The following is a 250-nucleotide window of genomic DNA, read 5'->3' as shown; positions in this document are numbered from 1 at the left end:
CACAGTAACACACACACGCACACACACGCACACACACAGAGACACAGAGACACGTGGGGAGGAGCCGATGCCCATAATGCACAGCGGGTCCACGGTACCGTTGTCGTTGTTGCTTTAGTTCAGAGTAATATTGAGTTGTGTGAACTAATCGCAGATGAATTCGCTTTTATGTTTAATTCGATTCATTAACTGTTGTTTTTTAACGTTAAGGGGAATGACAAAAGGTTTCTGGCAGCGGTGGGATTCGAAC

Source organism: Morone saxatilis, unplaced genomic scaffold, assembly GCF_004916995.1.
Source record: "Morone saxatilis isolate NCDOM2014 unplaced genomic scaffold, NCSU_SB_2.0 Contig1, whole genome shotgun sequence".
Taxonomy (NCBI): Eukaryota; Metazoa; Chordata; class Actinopteri; family Moronidae; genus Morone; species Morone saxatilis.
Note: the sequence above shows the minus strand (reverse complement) of the source record.